General features: G+C 44.0%; 1 protein-coding gene across 2 annotated transcripts in view; it reads left to right on the top strand.

Annotated features, from left to right (window-relative positions):
- The window catches only part of TOR4A (torsin family 4 member A), a 74387-nt gene that overhangs the window by 24164 nt on the left and 24621 nt on the right, over positions 1-25602 (top strand). Inside the window, exons 1-2 of one of the 2 annotated variants that reach the window (XM_068249828.1) lie at positions 2876-2947; positions 17016-17095. The gene's annotated coding sequence lies outside the window, so the exon portion shown is untranslated. Of the gene's footprint in view, positions 1-2875; positions 2948-17015; positions 17096-25602 lie in introns of those variants that run through there. The other variant, XM_068249827.1, reaches the window with a different exon arrangement.

Genomic DNA, 25602 nt, shown 5'->3' with positions numbered 1-25602 from the left:
GTCGCGTGGCATTGGAGGCCAGTGTACTCGCACTGCATGCTCAGAAGCAGTCATTATCTACTTGGCAGATTGACTCAGCATAGCGCTGGCTGAGGGCAATGTTCTTCTATTCACCCCCCCCCCCCCCCCCCCTTTCATCGCTCCCATACCTCTCAACCTTTGGAGGCAGGAAAAAGGGACACTAAGACCCGCCCCTGCCACACCTATAGCCACTTGCCAATTTTGCATGTGTTGCTCTTTCCTATGCATTTCTCTGTCTAGTGGTTCCCTCCTCCCTCCCCAATATGGCTTTCCTGGTTTCTAGTGGCAGTCTGTCCTGTGTTCCCCTGTCCGGTACTTCCTGGACTCGGGAGGAGATGCCGGGCACTAGAGTGAGAGGTGAGCGGAGAGGATAGTCGCACACTGCTGAACTCCAGAGGAGGAGGTGAGAGAATCGCTGTTACTGCTACACCGGATACTCTGCATACTAGGAGGGGGAGCACAGGACAGCACCACAACAAAAGAGGGGGAGCCGCAGGACACTGGGCTATACCTCTCAACTAGGGACAGTCTTAGCTGAATTGGGATGTTTGGGAGATATGCACTCCACACTGCTCCATCAGATCCTTTCCCTGCCTAGCACTAGAACTAATCTCTAGCCTAAAGGCTAGTAACAGGTCTGTTCCGCCTCGGCCCGAGGCATAGAGTCCCCATCCTTGCCGGGTGACAGTCCTCATACGTTTGCTTGAGACTTTAGGGAGGTAGTAGCTAATCCATCTATACATCCTCATATTACATTATTTGGAACCTAAATTCTGTTCTTGTCTTTCAGGGAAGTAACTGCGGTGTGCATCTGGGGAAGGGATGGTGGAGATGCAGTGAAGGTCATACTTGCGCTGTAATACAGTTTTACTACTTCCTTGTGATCACACCAGGGATGAGCAGAAACTACGCCAGTGCCAATTTATGCATCGTAGTTCGCATCTACGTATCATAGTTCGTAGGTGAAGTTGCAAAACATCGCTTACGAGTTTACACATAGCGAAGTACCGCTACGCGTAGCTTCTGCCCACTATGCATAGTTAACATGTATTGTGTAGTGAACTACGGATGCGTTACTCGCGTCTATTTTTCCGCGTGCAATTGTATGCTTACAAATTTACGCATTGGAAAGGGGAATGTATGCATAGAGTTCCCGGTGTAAGCAATTAAAGAGGAATTAATGCGTAAAATGTTCTGCCTACAGGCAAAAGCATCCGCATACAGTATGCTTCGCACTACACGTAATTGCATATTTTAACGTGTAGTCTACAAAATACATACGAAGCGAATATTATTTCGAAGCCGTAGTTTGGCGAAGCCTAATTGCGTAAAACTACGCATAGTTCCAGCGTAGCGAAGTTGGCTGACTACGACCATCCCTGGATCACACCATAGCGCATCTATACTACTTCCTTGTGATCACACATCTACTGCACACTAAGCTGTGATCAGAAGAATATAGCTCTGGTTGAAAGAAAAGTTCCCACACATGTAACCCACCTTGTAACATCTGTGTCTGTTATGTACCGCCAAGATGTGATGCAAGAATGTGTCTGGAAGAGGGGAGTACAATGTGCATTGGTTCACTTTTTTTAAAGGACAACTGTAGTGAGAGGTATATGGAGGCTGCCGTATTTGATTTACTTTTAAGCAATACCAGTTGCCTGGCAGCCCTGCTGAGCTATTTCTCTGCAGTAGTGTGAATAACACCAGAAACAATCATGCAGCTAATCTTGTCAGATCTGACAATAATGTCAAACACCTGATCTGCTGCATGCTTGTTCAGGGTCTAGGGTTAAAAGAATTAGAGGCAGAGGATCTGCAAGTTAGCCAGGCAACTGGTATTGCTTAAAAAGGAAATCAATCCATATACCTCTCTACAGTTCTCCTTTAACTACTTGATCAAGCATAAAAATTGACTGGATTTCTCTGCGGCGGGTAGCGGTGCATCGGCGGCGAGTGGCGGCGATTGTACATAACACGCAGCTAGCAAAGTGCTAGCTGCGTGTTTAAAAAAAAAATTATGAAAATCGGTCCAGCAGGGCCTGAGAAATCCTCCGCGGCGGCATACCCCGAGCTCAGCTCGGGATTACCGCCAAGAAAGTTAAGTACACATCAGTGCAGGCGACAGCCACGTGGTTATGCGATATTGGTACATGGACTTAAAACTGTAGCGAAAATCTTACAATTTTTAAAACGCGTACAAATAAGTACAATTCTTCCAGAGTAAAATGAGCCATACATTACTTTTCTCCCATGTTGCTGTCGCTTACAGTGGGCAGTAGAAATCTGACATTACCGACAGGTTTTGGGTTAGTCCATCTCTTCATGGGGATTCTCAGCATGGCCTTTACTCTTTTACAAAGACGTTCCCTGAAAAAGATATATACAATGATGCTGGCCAGCCTCCCTGCTCGCTGCACACTTTTTTTTTCTTTTTTTGGCAGTTGGACGGAGCAACTGCCATTCACTAAGTGCTTTTAAATATAAAGAAAACCCTGAGAACCCCCTATGAGAAGATGGGCTAGTCCAAAATCTGTCGGTAATATCAGATTTCTACTACTTACTGTAAGTGACAGCAACATAGGAGAAAAGTAATTAATGGCTCATTTTACTCTGGAAGAATCGTACTTCTTCTTATTTGTATGTGTTTACATGTATTTTAAATTTGAATATTTTCATGACAGAGGTCCTTTAAGCATCTGGTGTACACTATAACTTACAAAGCATTCTGTGTACTGTGCACAATTTATGCTGCAGATCATGAAATAGCAGAAGTTAGCAGTGGGGAAATAGAGGAAGTACAGTGTGATGCGTGCCTGCCTGTTTCCCCTCCGCACTGGGCTATAGTCACAGGACCAGCGGCCTCTGAGCAGCACTGCCGGGCATCGCTGGGAACTGATGGTCGTGTGTCCGGGGGAGGCAGGTAATCTATCTCATCTCTTCATTCATCTCATCATAGACAACATGAGTTCTACAAAGCTGATTATCATTTATTTTACTTATACAAAAGATTCTCCTTATTTCGGGGTGTGTGTGTGTCACTTTTAAGCTGGCCATACACTTATAGATTTCCACCCAATGTTACAAAACGATTGATTGCTTTCCAAAAATTATACATTCAAAAGGAATCGATTCCTACCGCACACAGCACATCAATTTCCAATAGATTCCATCAGGGAATCTATTGAAATTCGATCGAGCTGCAGAGTTGCACACTGTGGTGCAGTGCAAAGGTATAGTCCATCCATCTGCCAATGCTATTGCCCCAACCCCGATTGTTTTAAATTTTCCATCCCGTCCAATCGATTTTTGTTTAAAATTGATCAAAAATCGATCGTTCTGATATTTTAGGGAATCAACTCCCAGCAGATTAAATGAATCCGCAAGGAATCATTTAAGAAAATCGATGAGTGTATGGCCACCTTTTTATTGAAAGTTCAAATATTGCCTTTTTGTGTGTTTGCATTTAGCATCTCACAATTATCGTTTAAAGTGGACTGGATGCACAGGACAGAAGGAAAACAGAGAAATGCACCCTGGATGTATTTTGTAAGTTTTTAGCCTGTTTAATTCCCCCTCGTGTGTCTAATCACAAGTTGACTGTGATTGTAATTTGATCTCTACCCTGTGTCACATGAGCTCATTTGCCAGCACAGGATGTTAAGATGTCTGCTTCCATGAATCAGGAAGTAGAAACCGTGCAGATATATTTTAGGATTTGTATCAGATGTAACAAAGAAATGTTGATTCTTTAACGGTTATTATGCTGTTGTGTATCTTTTAGAGCAGAGAGGTCCCTCTGAGTTCAGGTCCACTCTAAAGGTGGCCACTAACGGTCCAATTTCTAGCGAAAAATCGTTTGAGCGATCAGAAATTCTGATCGGATTGGTTGTAAATAATCTCCATTGGTGGACACAATCGATTATGAACGAGTGAAAAAAATGTCGCCCGAATGAATTTTCGTCGAACCAAAATTTGGATTTTCTTTTTGGTTGTGATAGATAGGAAGTAAAGAGTGGTTCGTTGATGGTGTAGTGAACGATTTATTACAATATTTCACTTCCGATCAGAATTTCTGATCGCTCGAACGATTTTTCGCTACAAATTGGACCGTTAGTGGCTACCTTAAGGACCCATACACACTTACAAGATGCTAGCGCTTTTGCTAGCATTTTGCTATGGTGTTTTTTTTGGCAATTAACGCCATTCACACTTCGCGCTTCTATAGCACTAAACGCAATCACCGGGAAATCGGCTGAAAATGGTGCAGGATACAAATTTTTGGGAGCCGATTTGCGTTAATCGTCGGCAATTAACGCAAATCTCCCAAGTGAGAACAGGCCCATAGGTTATTATTGCACTAGCGCTTATCGCCGGCAAAACACTCTAGTGTGAATGGGGCCTAATGGCAGGTTTTCTGTCTATTGATTAATTTATAAAAAGGCAACCACAACTGACTGCCAAAAAATGACATTCCCTTTTTTTTTTTTTTTTTTTGCCACTTTTCTCTCACTTCTGATGACATCGACAAGTAATAGCATCATTAAACTTTCATGTACACTATGAATCTGAACCATAGTTCATTGCTACAAGTCTCTTGATGGGCCACTTCATCGGCTACTATGCTGGTCCGTGTGTAATTCGTTGTTTAAACTGTTTTTTGCGGCTGAAAATGTCTCTTTAGTTGGTCTCTCCTTCAAAACGACTTTTGTATAGGGTGTGTATGGACCTTTACAGTGACACTGTGCTCTGATTGATTACTGTATAATTTCCATGAAGGGAGAGGCTCAGCTAGAAATCTGTTATCAAAACGCAAAGAAATGTATCATTTTTTAGCAAGCGAGCTATAGGCTGGATAATAGATAGAGAAAAAAAAAAATATATATATATATATATATATATATATATATATATATATATATATATATATATAATGTGTGTATATATATGTGTATATATGTATGTATATATATATATATATATATATATTATTCACATTGACCTCTGTTGCAGCTGCAGGTAGCATACACTTTTACAGGGAACCTGAAGTGACAGGGATATGGAGACTGCCATGTTTATTTTAAACAATACACAATACCTGGCTGTTCTGAAGATCCTTTTGGTCAAAGACTAGTGATGGCTAACCTTGGCACTTCAGCTGTGACAAAACTACAAATCCCATCATGCCTCTGCCTTCCCGAGTTATGCTTAGAGCTGTCAGAGTATTACAATGCCTCATGGGACTTGTAGTTCCACCACAGCTGGAGTGCCAAGTTTAGCCATCATTGTTATAGACTCTGACCAAGCATGCAGATCAGGTGTTCTGACAGAAATCTGACTGGATTAGCTGCATGCTTGTTTCAGGTGCGTGATTTAGACACTACTGAAGACAGAGGATCAGCAGGGCTGCCAGGCAACTGGTATTGTTTAAGAGTAAATAAATGGCAGCCTCCATATGTCTCTCACCCCGGGTTTCTTTTTAACATGATATTCTGCAGGATAAGTGGGTAAGGAGTTACTTAGAATGGAGGATTGGAAGTGCTGGGTAGTGCTTGCTACAAAGAGGGGCCAGATTCTGCGCTTGCCAAGAAATGCAATTTCAGCTTACGGTCAGTTCTGGAAATTCACACACAGCTGCCAATTCAGACTGAAGTTGTTATTTTTATCATTGAATACAGTAAGTATGCTGACACTATAAACAATAGCTTCTTCATTTTTCAACAAACGTATTAGCAAGACGGCACATGACATTCCTTGCTTATCTGGCTTCCGTTTGAAGCCTCTTGAACTATATTCAGTTCTATCTAGTAGGGGAGATGTTCAGTCGCTCATACTGTATAATTCCAGAATGCGGTGCCTAAGCGTGTGTATTTGTTAGATTCTATATCCATTTGGATTTATACTTTTTCCGCCCCTAGGCCAAGTACGTTGTCTCCCCTTTCTTGTACAGCAGCCCCTCCCATTCCATGTGCAGCCTCCTCATCCATGTATATCATCCGTATACAGCATCCCCTTCTATTCCATGTGTGGCCCCCTCTTCCATGTATATCATCCATGCACAGCATCTCCTTCCATTCCACGTGCAGCCTCCTCTTCCGTGTGTATCATCCATGTTCAGTCTCCTCTTCCATGTGCAGCAGCCCCTACCATTCCATGTGCAGCAGCCCCTACCATTCCATGTGCCGCCCCCTCTTCCATGTTTCACATCCCTGAGCAGCAGTGCCCCTCCCATTCCCCTTTTCATGTGTTGCTCCCCGTTTTCAGCCTCCTCTTTCCTATGTAACAACCCCTCTTTCATGTCCAGGTGCCTCTTGGGCTGAAGCCACCCAAGGCCCGGGCTTTTGTGGCCTTTCTAAATGGATGGATATAGATTTTAGATGCGGCGATGAACTTGTAGAAGTTGTAGATGTGGTCGCGCTGTATTTTATTTACACTATTAAATTTTTCTCAGGGTAGTACCCCTTCGAGCATAATTCTCATCCTTACTTCTCCCACCATTAGCCACTCTACTTCCATCTCCATACCAACAGAGGCATCGTTTGGCTATAGCAAAACTGTACAGGACTTGGCCACCCAATCTATCATCCAAGGGATTGAGTCCCGGACCCTTAAAGGAGAACTGTAGTGAGAGGGATCTGGAGGCTGCCATATTTATTTCCTTTTAAGCAATACCAGTTGCCTGGCAGCCCTGATGGTCTATTTGCCTAAAGAAGTGTCTGGATCACACCAGAAACAAGCATGCAGCTAATCTTGTCATATCTGTCTAAATTTGTCAGAAACACCTGATCTGCTGCATGCTTGTTCAGGGCCTATGGCTGAAAGTATTAGAGGCAGAGGATTAGCTGAATAGCCAGGCAACTGGTATTGCTTAAAAGGAAATAAATATGGCAGCCTCCATCTACCTCTCACTACAGTTCTCCTTTAGTTAGGTGATCTGTATCTGTTCCCTTCTTGCACTTGAGGCCGTGTGAAAAGCCCGCTCCCTATCTCTCAACACATTAGACTTATTTGTATATACGTAGCCAGGGCCAGCCTTTGCCCTGAGCAGTCGCTCAGTGCGCCACAATTGACCTCTGAAGCTCCACCCCAACACTTCCGCAGGAAGCCTATGTGGAATTCTCCTCCCAGAGCATTCTGGGAGACCCAGCATTATTTTCACTGGCTTTAGAATAGAATACTAAGAAAAAAAAACATTCTGCAGAGTTGCACCTGACAGGACTAAATATGCCTGTGATAAATTTCAGAATGTAAATTGGAGTGAGGAAAGACTTTACAATGGGCAACCCCCCCCCCCCCCCCCCAGCACCCTTCGTAAGCCCTCCTGTCCTCCATGCAGCTCCCTCAGTAAGCCACTCCCTCTCACCCCAGCAACCTCCTCCATCCACCTATATAATGCATATGACCCTTTGCTCATTTTTCACTCATTCGTCGGTGTGATTTAATGACCATACTTTAATTTTTCAATCACAATTGTTGGGGGGGTTGGGGCATTGTGAAACCTAAGGCCAGCCCCGTACATAGCAATGTGTTGCCCAGATATGTGGTGGGCTTGTATGTGCCATTTGTCTGGCAGAAGCCAAACACACCATGGGAACTAAAGGTTAGGGTCTGGGATCTAGTGCATCCCATAGGATACGGGACCAGGATCTAGTGAAATCTGAACATTTTGGGCAAAAGCTGCTTTTGATTGGTCGAATTCCAAGTTGCATAAATTTGTATAAAATTAGTTTGGAACCATTTAGCTTTTTACTGACCATCCTTAAAGTGAACAGAGCACCTTTTTAGCACTCAGGACATTTCTATGGCACATGAAAAATGCATGACAACAATCTGTTTCATTATTAAAATAAACTTTCATTTACCTTTTGTATTTTACAATCAAAGTAGATAGATCAATAAAAGAATTCGCATCCTGAGAGCTCTGCGGACAGTCAGGTCTGCTGAAACAGGCTAATACTGCTACTTTGATTGTAAAATACAAAGGTAAATGAAAGTTTATTTTAATAATTTAACAGATTGTTGGCATGCATTTTTCATGTGCTATAGAAATGTCCTGAGTGCTAAAAAGGTGCTCGGTTCACTTTAAAGAGACTCCGTAACAAAAATTGCATCCTGTTTTTTATCATCCTACAAGTTCCAAAAGCTATTCTAATGTGTTCTGGCTTACTGCAGCACGTTCTACTATAACCATCTCTGTAATAAATCAACTTATCTCTCTCGTCAGACTTGTCAGCCTGTGTCTGGAAGGCTGCCAAGTTCTTCAGAGTTGTGGTTCTGTGATGCATCTCCCCCCTCCAGGCCCCTCTCTGCACACTGCCTGTGTATTATTTAGATAAGGGCAGCTTCTCTCTTCTCTCTTATCTTTTACAAGCTGGATAAATCCTCCTCTGAGCTGGCTGGGCTTTCACATACTGAGGAATTACATACAGGCACAGCTGTCTGCACTCTGCAGGAAGAAACAGCCTGCCACTTCAGTGGAAGATAGCTGCAGGGGGAAAGAAATACACAAATGATCTCTTGAGATTCAAAAGGAAGGCTGTATACAGCCTGATTGTGTATGGATGTATTTTCTATGTGTGGACATACTGTACATCAACCTACTTCCTGTTTTGGTGGCCATTTTGTTTGTTTATAAACAAACTTTTTAAAACTGTTTTTAACCACTTTTAATGCGGCGAGGAGCGGCGAAATTGTGACAGAGGGTAATAGATGTCCCCTAACACACTGGTATGTTTACTTTTGTGCGATTTTAACAATACAGATTCTCTTTAAAGCGGAACTGGAAAAAAAAAATCACTTACCTGGGGCTTCTGCCAGCCTCTTGTAGCCGTCCTTTTTCACGTTGGCCCTCCACGTTTCTCCGTTCTCCCGACACCACTAGTTTTGCCTTGTTTGCGTTCCCATCGGCAATAGCGTCCTGCGCAGGGCGCTATTGCGGATGGGAATGTGAGTGAAGCTACACATGGCCAGAGCTGGGCAGGCACAGTGGCCCGTTGGCAAAACCAAAACTAGCTGGTGGCTGGGGAACGGAGGATCGTGGAGGACCGGCGCGGGACAGGAAGGCTGCAAGGGGCTGGCAGAAGTCCCATTTAAGTCCAACTCTTGCTTGCAGTGCGTTACCTCTTAATGCAGACGCGTTGTGACTTTAAAGAGGAACTGTAACGACAAAACGGCCCCTGGGGGGTACTCACCTCGGGTGGGGGAAGCCTCCGGATCCTAATGAGGCTTCCCACGCCGTCCTCCATCCGTCAGGGGTCTCGCTGCAGCCCTCCGTGCAGCGGTGACGTAATATTTACCTTCCTGGCTCCTGCGCAGGCGCTCTGACGGCTGTCGGCGCCGAAGTAGGCGGAAATACCTGATCGCCGTCGGGTCTGCTCTACTGCGCAGGCGCAAGTTTCCGGCGCCTGCGCAGTAGAGCGGACCCGACGGAGATCGGGTATTTCCGTCTATTTCCGTGCCGAAAGTCGCCACAGCGCCCCCGCTGGAGCCAGCAAAGGTAAATATTGAACTGACAGTCGGCACAGTCGCCGGCTGTTCGGAGGGCTGCGGCGAGACCCCCGTGGGACAGAGGACGGCGTGGGAAGCCTCATTAGGATCCGGAGGCTTCCCCCACCCGAGGTGAGTACCCCCCAGGGGATCTTTTTGAGGTTACAGTGTCTCTTTAAAGAGAACCCGAGGTGTGTTTGAAGAATGTTAACTGCATACAGAGGCTGGATCTGCCTATACAGCCCAGCCTCTGTTGCTATCTCAAACCCCACTAAGGTCCCCCTGCACTCTGCAATCCCTCATAAATCACAGCCATGCTGTGAGACTGTGTTTACACCTGTAGTGTCAGTCTCAGCTGCTCCCCCGCCTCCTGCACAGCTCCGGTCCAATCAGCAGGGAGGGAAGGGATGCAGGCGGAGACTGGAGTTCTGCAGGAGGCGGGGAGAGCAGCAGACTGACACTATAGAGATAAACACAGCCAGCTCTGACAAGCTGTTTGTCAGCAGCGTGGCTGTGATTTATGAAGGATTGCAGAGTGCAGGGGGACCTTAGGGGGGTTTCGGATAGCAACAGAGGCTGTGCTGTATAGGCAGAACCAGCCTCTTTATGCAGATAATATTCTTCAAACCCACCTCGGGTTCTCTTTAACGTCCACAACGTCCTGCTGTGAATGTGACCTTAAACTTTTTTTTTTTTCCTAGGCGATTATTATTCATCTTCTGTTTAAAATAAAATGTTTTCACTTTGTAATTGAAAAAGTAACAAAGTAGGTACTGTTAAAAAAAAAAAAAAAAAAAAAAAAAAAAAAGGAGCCACCGGAGCTGCAGTAAGGGCACAGGACTGATGCAGGGGGCTGGAGGAAGCCCCATGTAAGGCTAGGTTCACATCTCTATTACGTTAAAGTGTAACTGTCGGGCTTAAAATCAAAAATCAATTATTTCTTTTTATCTGGTAAACAAGTAATAGGGATGCTAAACAGGCAATTGAAAAGTTAAAATCTCTATTACTTTTTCTTGTTTATAAATGATCATTCCCCAGTTTACCTGACTCTTATTTGGTACGTTGCCGCACAAAGGAAGTTGCAGGGCATGCTGGGTTGTCTTTTTTTTTTTTGCTTCTTTATTTCCCCTGAGACTTAACTAATGTACAGAAGCAAAAAAAGACAACCCTGCACATCCTGAAACTTCCTTTGTGCGGCAACGTACCAAATAAGAGTCAGGTAAACTGGGTCATTTATAAACAAGAAAAGTAATAGAGATTTTAACTTTTGGATTGCCTGGTTAGCATCCTTATTGCTTGTTTACCAGATAAAAATAGATGTTTGATTTTATGCCCGACAGTTACACTTTAACGTATCCATGGCTCCGTTTTTCAGGCCGGATCAGAACCGAAGCCACGGATAGCAGTGTTAAAGTGGATCCGAGATAAACGTTTACTCATTGCATCATTGTGTTCCTTCCATATCGTTTATAGGGCATTCCTCAAGCCAAATACTTATTTTGTTTGTGTTTTTATAGGGAGTTAGAGTATTAAACTAAACCAGCCTCACCCACAGCCCAAAGGGAGGAGGAGGAGACTAGCCAGAGATTTCAGAAGCAGAGGAGAGGGGAGTGAGCTGAGGGCTGGAGATGCAGTTGCAGCTTGCCTGTGTGAAATGTGACAAACAAAACATGGCCGCTGTCATTGTATCACAGCAATAAATAAACGTGAAACTGTTGAAGCTGTTTGCAGCTAGATTTGCTGTGTAAACTATCTAAACTTTAAATAAGATATATAGACAAGTTACTTCTCCTAGTTAGTTTTTCATATCGGATCCACTCTTCACCCATAAAAAACGGATCCGTCTGCATTCAGGGGGACCAGTTTTCAAAACCTGAACAGAAGGTCCGGATTTTCATGGACCATGATTGCTCCCCTGTACACGGATGGGGGGTAGTGAAAATGCATGAGAAAACTGATCCGTTCCTGTGTCACAGCCTGTGGGTGAGAGGGGGCCACCGTGCCGGAGGGGGAAGCAGCCAGGAAGGGGGTGGCAGCGGAGGTCATTCCCCCCCCCCCCCCAGTCCCTGTGTTCATTGGACGACATTATAGGAAGTGACGCGGTAGCAGTGGGATGCAAGAAAATAAGTTTCCTGCTCACCACTTGCTAATTGTTTTTTAAATTATTGAAACTAGCTGGAGGGAGAGCAGGGACGGGGGACCCAGGTGAGGGAGGGGGACAACTACCCCGCTGCCACCCCCGCCCTGGCTGCTACCCCTCCAGTATGGCGCCACGGACTGGAAACATCCCCTGTGGCTACACCTTAGCCTACCTTTTTTTTTGTGTGTGTGTGTGTGTGTGTGTGTGTGTGTTTAGAAAAAAACAAAAAAACAAACAAAAACTGATCCGATCCTGAACATGCGGACCTAGCCTAAGTGTTTTTTTTTTTTTTTTTAATTTTATCTTTTTTAAAGTGCTTTTATAAGGTTAGCTTAAAAGGCTTTTTATTGATGAGGTGTTAAAAATATCACCCAGGAGAAAGCGTTTGAATTGAATAAAGGATGTAATGAGAATTGTATTAACCGTCAAAATAGCAGAATACTTACAATAAAAGTGGGTCTTTTGCTGGTAGAAATGTGATTGGTTGCCAGGGGCCTTTTATCCCAGCGCTGCTTGCATCAGATAGATGCTTCTTTCCTGTAAGAATTCTTCCATAATAACAAACTCTGCAGCAAATACACAACGGAGCACAAATATTTGGGCCGCGGCCGCTCTCCCCATCACACAGAGGAGGTGAAGAATGAGTCACAAGGATGGCCCAAATACACAGCTTAAACCTCAGGAAATTGCCTTACAGATGTGTCTGGAGGACTGCCGCAGAAAGGTCACTGGCTTCATACAGACGCTGCCACAGGTCTTACGGGAACTTTAAAGAGGAACTGGAGGGAAAATATTGTAATAAATAACATTTGTTTTTTATGTGCATTTTGTATGCGAACCCTCAGACTTATTTATTTTAGCTGCAGATCTGACATTAATTTACATGACAATATATACATTGGCATGCAATAAGGGCCCGTTCATACTAGGGGCATTTTCGCTCTCTTTTCAAGCGCAGGCAATTTTTTTTTCCCCATTTGCTACATTTTTAAATCGCCCACAAAACACTGATGCAATGAATCGCTATAAGAAGGTTCATATCGGAGCATTTCGTATTCAGTGTGTGCGGAAATGCGGTGCCTTTACCATTTTTGGGGCGTTTTTGCTATAATGGAAGGTATAGGAAGAGCGCTAAATGCTCACAAAATCGCTTTATGCGGCGATTGTGTTTTTTAGAATAAATACATTGTATATATTTTCCGGGTCAAAGAGTTCACCTACTGACTTGCGTCAGGGAGTGAATATCAAAACTGCTCTGGCAAAGCGCCTAGAAAAACGCTTTTTCAAAAAACAGCGCGCAGTGGAGCACCAGGAGGAGGGGGGAAAAAAGCGCACAAACGCAAACTTTTTGGCTTAGATGTGAATGAGGCCTTAACCACTTCAGCCTTCAGTCGTGTTTCACTTTATGTATCCGAGCAATTTTCACCTCCCATTCATTTGCCAATAACTTTATCACTACTGATCACCATGAATTGATCTATATCTTGTTTTTTTCTGCCACTAATTAGGCTTTGTTTGGGTGGTACATTTTGCTAAGAGCTACTTTACCGAAAATGCATTTTAACAGGAAGAATAAGAAAAAGAAAAATAATTTTCTTAGTTTTCAGCTATTATAATTTTCAAATAATATATGCCTCCATAATTATAACCCATGTATTGTATTTGCCTAATAGTCCCAGGTATTACACTGTTTAAATTATGTCCCTATCACATTGTATGGCGACAATATTTTATTTGGATATAAGTGTATTTTTTCTGTTTTGCATCCGTCACTATTTACAATCTTATAATTAAAAAAAAAAAATTGAAATATTTTATCTTTACATGGATATTTAAAGAGAATCCGAGGTGGGGTTCTGACAATGCAATCCACGTACAGCGGCTGGGTCTGCCTATACTGCCCAGCCTCTGTTGCTATTTCAATCCCCCCTAAGTTCCCCCTGCCCTCCCCCATAAATCACAGCGGCGCTGTGCGGGCTGTGTTTACATCTGTACTGTCACTCTGCGTGCTCCCCCCGCCTCCTGCATAGCTCCGGTCCCGCCCGCGTCCCTTCCCTCCAATCAGGGAGGGAAGGGACGCAGGCGGAGACCGGAGCTATGCAGGAGGCGGGGGGAGCAGCAGACTGACAGTACAGAGATAAACACAGCCCGCTGTGGCACACTGCGTGTCGGCAGCGCGGCTGTGATTTATGGGGGATAGCAGAGCGCAGAGGGGGCTTAGGGGGGATTGAAATGGCAACAGAGGCTGGGCAGTATAGGCAGACCCAGCCTCTGTATGTGAATTGCATTGTCAGAACCCCGCCTCGGATTCTCTTTAACCACTTCCCCTCTGCCGGGATGAGTAACTTCGCCCCTGCAAAATGCCACAACTCTGTGCCGGGGCGTAGGTACTATGTCACTCCCGCTTATTTTATTTTTTTTTCCCAACAAATAATCCCTAGTTACCTTTTTTCTATTTAAATTAACTCCTGACCTCCACACTCCCCATAGCTGGCAAACATTATTTTTTTTTCTTTTTGAAAAACAAATTGCAAATTTATTTTTTTTACATAGTTGCCTTAGGAACTGAACTTTGTTAATATGTACGTCAATCAGGTGTATCACTATAACTTTTTAAATTATGGGCTTGTAATCAGGGATGGACACAACTGAAAAAAATGCACCTTAATTTCCAAATGAAATCTTATCGCCAAACATTGTACTAGGGAAAAATTGAAAATGTTGAAATAACCGAGACAAATGGGCAAATGTCAGTTTTAATTCCGTTAGCATGTATTATTTTAAAACTATAATGGCCACAAACTGAGAAATAATGCATTTTTTCAATTATTTTTTCTTCTTTTCCTGATTAAACATTTTTAGAATAAAATAATTCTTAGCAAAAAGTACCCCCCCCCCCCCCCCCAAAAAAAAGCCTAATTGGTGGCGAAAAAAAAGATATAGGTTGTTTCGTTATATGTAGCAATAAAGTTATAGGCGAATGAATGGAAGGAGCGCTGACAGGTGAAAATTGCTCTAGTTTTTTTAAGGGGGAAAAAAACCCTTCGAGGTGAAGTGGTTAAAAAGTTTAGAACCTTAGGTAAATATTTTTTTTTTTTTTTGTATTTTTTTTTTTATTGCAATTTAACCACTTTACCTCCTGCGGTACGGATTTCTCCGTCCCTTTTTCCATCCTTATAAAACCAAGGGACGGAGAAATCCGTACCTCCCGCGCTACCGCCGCTGTCCGCGCTCACTCCTGCCACTTGTGCACGCCGCTGCCCGCTCGCCTAGAGATCATTGAACGGGAAAATCCATTCCCGTTCGTTGATCTAAGCCCCGCAATGATCTGCTGCTTCTATGAGAAACAGCGAGATCATTGTGATTTTTCCAGCCTCATAGTGCTTCCTGTACGCTTCCTGACACTTACAGGTCACATGAACAAAGACTCACTGTGGCCAAATAGTAAAACTACACCCTAAAGCATTTTACATAGACAAATACATTAGTTTTACACAATAAAATTAACTCATTACCTCCCACACTCCCCATTTTTTTTTTTTTTTTTTTTGTAATAAAAAAAAAAATACAAAAAACAAACAAAAAACAAAAAACATAAAGTTACCTTAGGGACTGAACTTTTTTAATATTAATGTCAAGAGGGTATAACACTGTTACTTTATAAACTAGGGGCTTGTAATTAGGGATGGATGCAAAACTGAAAAAAATGCACCTTTATTTCCAAATAAAATATTGGCGCCAAACATTGTGATAGGGACATAATTTAAATGGTGTAATAACCAGGACAAATGGGCAAATACATTTCATGGGTTTTAATTACAGTAGCATGCATTATTTAAAAACTATAATGGCTGAAAACTGAAAAGTAATTTTTTTTCCTATTTTCCCATTAAAACACATTTAGAATAAAATGATTCTTGGCATAATGTCCCACCTAAAGAAAGCCTAATTGGTGGCGGAAAAAGCAAAATATAGTTCATTTCATTGCGATAAGTAATAATGAAGTTATAGACGAATGAATGGAAGGAGCGCTTAAAGGTGAAAATTGCTCTGGTGTTTCAGGGGTAAATCCCCTCGGTGGGGAAGTTGTTAAACATTTTATTGGTATTTATGGGAAAGTGGGATGTAAATAGTAATTCTTTTTAATGTAAATGTCTGTTTGTGCTTTTTTTTTTTTTTTTCATGTAGATGTAGTTTTACTATTTGGCCACAAGATGGCAACCATGAGTTTTACATGACGTCACTCTAAGTGTAACATGTACGCTTAGAGGGGACGTAAGAGGCAGAGTGAGGCTTCCGAGAGAAGCAGTCGCTTTTTCTGCCGGTGAAAGGGAACAAGGATCGGGCACCATGTCCTGATTCATTGATCCCTGGACTAACGAACGCCTGGGAGCACGCGTTCACGCGCGCGATAGGCCGCGGGAGCGCACATGGCCTTTTGGACGTGGCTTCTACGTCCAGAAGGCTTAAATGGTTTATGTGATTGACACATGGCGGGGGAGCAACTCAGCACTGCGATTTTAAAAACTAAAAAAATGAATTGCAAATTACACACAACAAAGAAAATGCAGGTCAAATGCGATGCTGTTGAAATACATTAGATGTGCAATGAACACATCTCCATTCTGCATAGTGTGTGTGTGTGTGAACAGCATGCATACACACATTCAATTTTGATTGACCAATTTTACCACCTTTATGTAGCATGAGGGCCAACAGATTTTGAATGCTATGAGCAGATTGTGTAGGAAAGTGTTCCCCAACCCTGTCCTCAGGGCCCACCAGCTGTGCATGTTTTGTGGACAGCCACAGAGGTAGTTAATCAGCTCTGCTGAGACACTAATTACCTCACCTGTGAATGGCTGTGGTTTCCTGTGAAACCTGTACTGTTGGTGGGCCTTGAGGACAGGGTTGGGGAACGATGGTGTAGGTAAACTCTCCTACTACATGGAGGTGGTAAGATTGGCCAATCAAAATTGGCTGTGTATGCTTCCTAAAGTCTGGTATACACTTTTAATTATGATTAGCCAATCACTGATCAATTTTACCGCCTTCATGTAGAATGAGGATCATCAGATCCTAAATTCAGTTCCAAGCTGCATACAATTAGCATTACTTTTTGCATGTGAGTCAAAATCAGCCACACACTGGCTATGTGTAGTGACAAGCCACTAATAAAGTTGGGAAATTAGCTCACTTCCTGTTCCGACCTCAAACCTCACAAGAATAGGAACAGGAAGTTGCCAGTATTACACCAACACCCTACCTCCCCCACTCTGTGAATGGCATTTTAAGGAACTTCCTACTGTATGATTTCGATAAAGCTTTTGTTTATTTTATTTATTTATTTTGCTATATTTTGCAGATATGAAGACTCAGCAGCTGCGGAAGAACTTCAATGACAAACTGAACTCTATGAGCTGAATCCTGAATACTCTGCACAAGGTAATGCCAACATCCGATCGGTGACGTCATCCCGCCCCGTCGCCATGGCGACTGGGGAAGCCCTCCAGGAAATCCCGTTCCTTGAACGGGTTTTCCTGATCGGAGAAGGCGATCGAAACGTGGGGATGCCTCTGAGGCCCTGGGCTCGCTACATGATTTAAAAAAAAAAAAAAACTGCTGCGCTGCCTCCTGGCGGAATTTTTCATACCGCCAGGAGGGTTAAGCAATACCAGTTGCCTGGCTATCCTGCTGATCCTCTGCCTCTAAGTTTAGCCACAGACCCTGAACAAGCATGCAGCAGACCAGGTGTTTCTGGCATTGTCAGAACTGACAAGATTAGCTGCATGCTTGTTCCAGGTGCGATTCTGACACTACTGCAGCCAAATAGATCAGCAGGGCTGCCAGGCAACCGGTATTGTTTTAAAAGGAAATAAATATGGCAGCCACCATATTCTCACTTCAGTTGTTCTTTAAGACCAACCAATACTCTCTTTGGCCAACTTTTAAAAGATGGGGGAAGGATTAGCACCACTCGTTGTTGTGTTACTGTCATGTCTTGTCTTCTGTGATGTCTGTTAACGGGACAGGAAATAAGGAAGCTTTATCTAACATGGTCACAGGCTGCAGTAACACCATGATAAAGGCTTAACCTCCTTAGCAGTAACCCCGAGTCAGGCTCGGGACGGAAATCCACAGCTTAGCAGTAATTCCGAGTTGGATCCATTGAAGGTGTGGAATGTGCAGGGCTGCCCCAGATCTATCTAGCGATATGATTTTTAGGGTCTGAAAGCTTGTAAGGCCTCGTTCACACTGAATGCGTTGTTGTGCGCTTTTCAGCAACGCGTGGGGTGTGCGTTTGGTAAAGGTACATAAAAATCGACGATTTCTATGTACCTCATTCACATAGCTGCGTTTAAAACGTACGCGCATTTGAAACGCATAGCTGCATGCATTTCTGTGCGTTGCGCGCACAAACGCATGCTAATGCAAGTCAATAACGCATGATATGCGTTTTTCCTGCGTTTCGGGAATCCCGTTTCTCGGCGGAAGTGTAGTGGACAAAAGAAAAAAAAAATGCATGAGGACCAAAAACGCTCAGAAACTCATTACAAAAACGTGTACAAACGCATGCAGGCGCATGCGTTTTTCATATGCGTTTTCTCCCTGCGTTCTATGCGTTTTACACACACACACAATGTGAACGGGGCCTCAAACAAATTGCACCGCATTTGGAAAAAAATCTGGAAATAATCATACTGCCAGGGAGGTTAAAGTGGACCTGAGCTCAGAACTTCCTCTGTGATGAGATAAGCAACAGCATAATAACCTTTGCAAAAAATAATAATTTTTTACAGCTGATACAAGTCATGCAATAATCTACAGTGTCTAGTTCCTGCTTTCATGGAAGCAAACATAGGGTTAACATCATGGGTTTACAAATTGGCTGCTCTGCGGAGGCCGCAGAGATTCCTGAGCTGACACAGATGAGAGATCAAATTACAGTTGTGATTACTCACAGATGAGGGGGAATTAGGCTATACGCTCTAAATACGAACCGGGTGGATTTCTCTGTATGTTTCCTTTTTGTCCTGTGCAGGTCCACTTTTAAATACATCTTCACTCCAGAGAAAATAAATGTATTTTATTCCAGTTTGTGTCCCTGTTCAGGAGATTCTCCTTCACTTCCTGCACTTCTGTAACACTATGGCCCGGATCACATTAGAAAATATGAGCCAAACTGATCCGGTGAACGGATCCAGGCTCCGCTTCACAGGATCCGGATGGCTCTGTGCACATTCTCATCACCGATGGATCGGTATTCACTCCATTTGCCAGCAAATACATACCTAATGTCAGCGGCAGAGGCTTCCTCTTGTTGCACTGTGATTACACAGTGCATCATGTGACTAGTCACATGACGCGGAGGAAGACGGAAGCCTCTACCACCGGCCTTCAGGTATGTATTTAAGGCCCGGTTGCCCTCGCTCACCCGCCCGCCTGCTGCACCCTCCTGCCACTCAGGTTCGCGTCCCCCAATCCCCCATGGAACGGTCAGTTTCTTCACTAGTGTGAAGAAACGTTCTGTTCTCCATTGCCTCAATGCAAAAGCATTTTTTTGTCCCGTTCCATTCGGCTGGGCAGAACGGTCCTGAAAATTGGGGCCTGCTGCATTTTTTGGGTCTGAGGAACAGAACGTATCCGTACCAACGGACGCATGTGAATGGATCCATAGGTTAACATTGAATCCTTTCACATCCATTCCGTTTGTACAGTATAGGTTTTGGTTCCGTTAAACGCAGATGTGAACTGGGCCTATGTCCACCATTTGAGGGTTTATCAGATAAGGGTGAAGATGATGATGGAAGAAAGTTGTACAGACAAAAGATAAGGAACAGAAGGTAATTCTAGGTATACAGCGATCTGACTCTGCTCCAATGTGACATTCGGGAAACCAGAATCTGGGTCAGACAGAAGGAGAGAGGACAAAATGCAATTTCAAAGTAAAACGAAAGTGATTTATAACGATAGGCTTTGCTACCCTGTTCCTCCAAACAGAGATGGCGCCCTGGTCCACTAGCTGCATGGCAATCCAAAAATCCAATCGCATGCAGCGTTTGGGAAATCGTAGATTCACTGTGATGAGCACTGGAATCGTGGCGCTGCTTTTCCACTTCAATGTAATTGTTGAACCTGAGCTCAGAACTTCCTCAGTGCTCTAAAAGAGAAGTAACCGTATAAAAGAACCACTTCACTACTGAGGGGTTTTTCCCCTTCTGTACCAGAGCAGTTTTCACCTGTCACTGCTCCTCCCATTCAATCGCCAATAACTTTATCACTACTTGTCACAACACAATAATCTATATCTTGTTTTCTTTGCCATCAATTAGGCTTTTTTTGGGCGGTACATTTTGCTAAGAATTTATTCTAAATGCATTTTCACAGGGGAAAAATGCTAAAAATTCATTATTTCTTAGTTTTCGGCTATTCTAGTTTTAAAATGCTATATACTACCGTAATTAAAACCCACACATTTTATTTGTTCATTTGTCCCAGTTATGGCAACGTTCAAAATATTTCCCTAGTACAACTTATGTCGGCAATATTTTATTTGGAAATAAAGGTGCATTTTTTCAGTTTTGCGTCCATCACTAATTACAAGCCCTTGATTGCAAAAAGTAACAGTAATATACCCTCTTGACATACATATTAAAAAAAAGTTAAGTCCCTAAGGTAACTATTTTTTTTTTTTTTTTTAACCACTTGAGGACTCAGCCTTTACCCCCCCCCCCCCCTTAAGGACCAGCGTGTTATTTTATGATCTGTGCTGGGTGGGCTCTGCAGCCCCCAGCACAGATCAGGTTGCAGGCAGAGCGATCAGATCGCCCCCTTTTTTCCCCCCTATGGGGATGATGTGCAGGGGGGGGTCTGATTGCTCCTGCCTGCCTGGGTGTTGGGGGGGGGGCACCTCAAAGCCCCCCTCCGGCGAAATCCCCCCCCCCGCTATCCGTCCTGTGCAGCCTGTGACAGGCTGTCCTCTGTCACATGGCGGCGATCCCCGGCCGCTGATTGGCCGGGGATCGCCATCTGCCTTACGGCGCTGCTGTAGCAGCAGCGCCGTTCAATGTAAACAAAGGAGACATCCTGCGTTTACATTTAGTCTGCGAGCCGCGATCAGCGGCTCGCAGGCTATTCACGGAGACATGCTCCGTGATCTAACAGGATTTCCTGATTAATTAGGGAGGCACCTGGCGACGCAGATGTGCGTCGCTGGTCCTCCAGCTACCACTTTGCCGCCGCACGATATGAGTGTGCGGTTGGCAAGTGGTTTAAATGCAAAATTTTTATTTTGGGTAATTATAGGATAGTGTGGGAGGTAAGGTGTTAATTTTAAATGTACGTGTGGGTCTTGGTGAAATTACACCTACATACATTTATTTTAATATTTGACCACAAGATGTCCTTGCACATTATTTCCTGTTAGCTTACTATAAGTACGCGAACAAGAAGTAATGCGTGGACTTGTTTATTACAATGACTGTGTCATCTCATTGAGGGCGTTGACCATTGACTAATCCCATTTGCGTGCCCTGTGGCATTTTTGGAGCGTTTGCGCTTAAATACAAAGTAAAGGATTGCTGTACAAATCGATTTTGTGACATTTTTTTTCCTCTATCGTTAAATTACAGTAAGAGCCTTTTAAATCGCCAGAAATCATTCCTAAAAAAAAAAAAGCACTGTTAAAATTGCTACGAAAAGCCTTTCACAAAACGATTTCTTGTGGGCCTCTGCAAAGAGTACTTGTAAATGCTAGGGCTGCCTTAAAGAGACTCTGAAGTCTCATTTTTTTTCCCCCTTAATCTTTATTAATCTTGGAATTGCCGCAATCCTGCCACAAAACAAGTGTTTTTTTTGTTTTTTATAGAGAAAAAGCCCAGCAAATTTCCTGGGCTCGGAGGGATTTACTTCCTTGAAGAGGCAGAGCTTTGAGCTGTAGCTCTGCCTCCTTCACAGTCAATCACTGCGGATTGCCGCCTCTCCCCGCCCCTCTCAGTGAAAGATCGGTGGAGGTTGATTGCGGAGAGGCAGAGCTACAGCGCAAAGCTCTGCCTCACCGGGCAGCACAATTTGCGACCTGCAAAGTCATAGAACTTTGCAGGTCTATTTCTCTATTAAAAAACTCATTTTGCAGCGGGATTGCGGCGATTCAATTTAGGATATAATGCTTAACACGATTAAATTAAAAAAAAATAAAAAAAAAAAATGAGTCTTCAGAGTCTCTTTAAATGGCCTGGACTTTGTTTGAACTTCCTAATAAACCCTATCACTGTAAAAATGCCATAGATAAGGGCGTGAATCATCGCCCTGATTCATTTGATTACAGCCCTTCCCCTGCTTTGTTTACCTCTGAGTATGTGGCCATAGAGCTCCCATTGTGTTCATTGCTGCTCACCTGCCATATCTCCACCCCCCCCCCCCCCCCCCCCATAGACTTTTATATTATGTCCAAATGTGAATGCGTTTTCTGCATGGCAATCTCTTAAAATTTATTAACTAATACTTTTTTTTTTTCCCCCCTTCTTTTCTTTATTGAACACTGCTATAACGATCAAGGTCTTCCATCAGATTAATAATTTGCAATCAGTCCTACGTATTGGTGCATCGATTTTCTGGCAAATTTGATCTCCGTGATTGAATCTGCCGGGAATCCACAGGGAAAATCTACAAGTGGATGGGCACCTTATGCATTTCTCCCCGTGTCTGTATGAGCTTCCTCCCACACGCTCGATTCTCCACTCGATTATCTTCTCTTCCACTCGTTTATCTTTTTCCATTCATCTCAATCAGGAAACAAGCGGTAAAACAATCAAACGGGAGATCAGACATGTCGAAAATTATCTATCTACCCATCTGCTGCAAAAACGACCCGTTAATTGATTAAGTTAATTGGTTTCCTCCTAAATTGCCCCACACTGCCATGGATTTATGACTATGGTAGGATAGGACTGTGAGCCCCTCTGAGGACAGTCAGTGACATGACTATGTACTCTGTACAGTGCTGCAGAAGATGTCAGTGCTATATAAATACATACCTCCCAACATTGTAAGCACAGAAAACGGGACATTTAGGCCACACCCCTAACCACACCCCCAATACCCCCTAGACACGCCCGCCATTTTTTTTTTAATATTTTTATTTTAATTCATATTATTATTATGACTCCTGAAAGGGGTGTGTGGGAGCATGTGGGTGCCCGTGGGTGTGGGGGAGCATGTGGGTGCCCGTGGGGGAGCATGTGGGTGCCCGTGGGAGTGGGGGAGCATGTGGGTGCCTGTGGGTGTGGGGGAGCATGTGGGTGCCTGTGGGTGTGGGGGAGCATGTGGGTGCCTGTGGGGGAGCATGTGGGTGCCCGTGGGTGTGGGTGAGCATGTGGGTGCCCGTGGGTGAGCATGTGGGTGCCTGTGGGTGTGGGTGAGCATGTGGGTGCCTGTGGGTGTGGGGGAGCATGTGGGTGCCTGTGGGTGTGGGGGAGCATGTGGGTGCCTGTGGGTGTGGGGGAGCATGTGGGTGCCTGTGGGTGTGGGGGAGCACGTGGGTATGGTGGGGAGGAGGGTGCCTGGGCAGAGAGGAGGCAAACAACAAAAAAAACCGATGCTCCAGCCGCGCAATGCGGGGAGTGGGGCTGCATCATTCCTCCCTCCCTCCTGCTCTCTGAAGCTGCCTGCTGTGTGGGCCCCCCCCCCCCCCCCCCCGGGGTGCACAGTTTCCTCAGCGGTGGTCACATACCTGTCCATGCGCTTGTACGGGAGCCGGAGCACCGGCTCTTCTCTTCTAGTTCCTGTTTCCTATGACGTCATAGGAAACAGGAAGTAGAATGAAGCCGGCTCCCGTACAAGCGTATGGACAGGTATGTGACAACCCGTGACAGTCCCGACGAAAACGGGACGGTTGGGGGGCATGTAAATACATAATAATAATATGGGAGGACATTAGACTATGACTATGGTAGGGTTAGACTGTGAGCTCCTCTGAGGGCAGTCAGTGACATGACTATGTACTCTGTAAAGTGCTGCAGAAGATGCCAGTGCTATATAAATACATAATAATAATATGGGAGGACATTAGACTATGACTATGGTAGGGTTAGACTGTGAGCTCCCCTGAGGACAGCCAGTGACATGACTATGTACTCTGTAAAGTGCTGCAGAAGATGTCAGTGCTATATAAATGCCTAATGAGTGCATATCAAAATATAATGGTCTGTTTTCATAGCTTCTTTCAGAGGGACTGTCCCTCTTTCCTCCTCTTTTTTTCCCTCTTTAAGGAGTTTGTCCCTCTTTCTATGTAAATATATATATATATATATATATATATATATATATCTATATCTATATCTATATCTCTATCTATCTATCTACAGAAAATATTTGACTCTAAACTTTATTCACAACCTTTAAGTTGATGTTACTAATTTTAAAATGTTACTATGAAGCAGAGGCGTAGCAATAGGGGGTGCAGAGGCAGCGACTGCATCGGGGCCCTTGGACAAGAGGGGCCCCGAAGGGCCCTCCCTCAACTACAGTATTAGCTCTCTATTGGTCCTGTGTTGATAATAATCACTTCTATAGATACTTTGAATAGTAGTAATCATTACCAAACTGTTTCCCATCCCTTTCTTGCACCTCTGACATGTAGTTGCCATTGGCAGGTTTTGGTGCGCCGTATTAATTGTTATGTATAGAGTGCTTGGGGGGGGGGGGGGGGGGGCGCGCCCATTGTAAAACTTGCATCGGGGCCCAAAGCTAGCTACCTTAGCTACGCCACTGCTATGAAGGAAAATGAACCCGGATAGAAAGGACCAGTGTAGTTTGAATTATAAAACATCATTTTTTTATGAAATCTTTATGGCATACGTGACTAGGGGTGTGCCGGGGGCGTGGTCAGGGTTGTGTTGGGGCGTGGTTAGGGTTGTGTGTTGGGGCGTGGCTTAAGTGTCCCTCTTTCTCATCTCAAAAAGTTGGGAGGTACGTGATTTTACTAGCAGTGAAGCACAATTGCTTATTCTCTATACTTAGCATACAGCCAGACGAGTGGGCAGGTTTTCTCCTTTTTTTTTTTTTTTTTTTTTATATTTTTCTATTCTGCAATGAAAATGTTAATGAAATGACACACTGTGTGAATAGCAAGACTTGTCAAGGTTACATTACAGTTTTATGTAAAAGTTCCTGTTTCTTGACACATATATGAAGTGTTGCAATTCAGCTTTGACTTCTTCTATTGCGCAGACATGAGCAGGTCACGCTGGGAAGCTGTGTGAATGTGAGTATCATGATTAGAAAATTCATGCAGGGGCCGTTCATCACACAGTCAGAGAACGTTGGACGACTTTGCTGTCCTAGTAGGTCCCTAGGCAATATTCTGTCTCTTCATTGCCCTAGATGTTCCCTGGTCAATTTTCTTTCCATGTATGAAGGGTGCCATTCATCAGGGCAAGAAAGGTAAAAAATAAAAAAATTTGCATCCAGTATTGCTCAGTAGAAGATTTTGTAATAGGTAATCACATAGACTGTATCTCCAGAATGGATATAGTAGTGCGGCACTCCTATTCAAATGTGCAATGGAAGGAATAAAAAAGCATAAATGCTCTCACCACCTCTGGCCAGGTCCTTGCTGTCATTCACATGTTCAGACGTGTGCTCCGTAAAATAATGGAAAGAAAAGAGGCAAATCTATATACTTGAAGAAAAGAAAACACGTGCACCTTCCGTCCTCTGTTACTCGTGTTTATTTCAGTGGTGATAAATCCCATCACATAGGATACTTTCAGTGGTCTTTGTAATGACAAACCAACTTATGAGGCAATGGTGGTGGAGGAGGTGGGTGGCGGATCAGGGCGGCGGAAAGTGACGGCAGTTTCGTGTCACACAGACACTTGGTCACACTGCGTTCCACCTTACTCGGGAGGGTGGCCAATTCCGGGTTAAAGCGGAGACAAACTCCGCCTCTT

The sequence above is a fragment of the Hyperolius riggenbachi genome, chromosome 8 (assembly GCF_040937935.1).
Source record: "Hyperolius riggenbachi isolate aHypRig1 chromosome 8, aHypRig1.pri, whole genome shotgun sequence".
Taxonomy (NCBI): Eukaryota; Metazoa; Chordata; class Amphibia; order Anura; family Hyperoliidae; genus Hyperolius; species Hyperolius riggenbachi.
This window is presented reverse-complemented; position numbering and strand designations above follow the sequence as displayed.